The 358-nt window shown below is 35.5% G+C and overlaps 1 protein-coding gene across 1 annotated transcript in view; it reads right to left on the bottom strand.

Annotated features, from left to right (window-relative positions):
- LOC107747592 (attractin-like) overlaps positions 1-358 on the bottom strand; it is a 28562-nt gene that overhangs the window by 21585 nt on the left and 6619 nt on the right. The window lies entirely within an intron of this gene.

Below are 358 nucleotides of genomic sequence, written 5' to 3'. Positions count from 1 at the left end.
TAAAGTTCCGGGTAAAAATTTGCCCCTCAGAAAGTCCCTGCTCGCGAGGTAGTACTTTTTCAAAGGTCCGGAACTTTCGGGGGCGGGACTTGGGTGCTGAGCATGCTGATTGATTGAGGTCATGCAGCATTGTATTTCAACCACCATATTCGCATAATTTAAAAAAAATATTACTGTGTAGTGGTTAAACATAAGATGTAATTCGTTTTGGGTAAATCTAACATGTAAGATTTTTGGTCTTTATTCTATTAATATGTTAAAATGAAAATTAAAAGAGGCAATACGGTTTGATATATTTAGTTTCATTGTAATGTATGTACGTTCCCTGAACTACATTTCTGCGGCTATTAATATGTTT

The sequence above is a fragment of the Sinocyclocheilus rhinocerous genome, unplaced genomic scaffold, assembly GCF_001515625.1.
Source record: "Sinocyclocheilus rhinocerous isolate Xijiao unplaced genomic scaffold, SAMN03320098_v1.1 scaffold469, whole genome shotgun sequence".
Classification (NCBI taxonomy): Eukaryota; Metazoa; Chordata; class Actinopteri; order Cypriniformes; family Cyprinidae; genus Sinocyclocheilus; species Sinocyclocheilus rhinocerous.
Note: the sequence above shows the minus strand (reverse complement) of the source record. Positions and strands in the feature narration are given on the sequence as shown.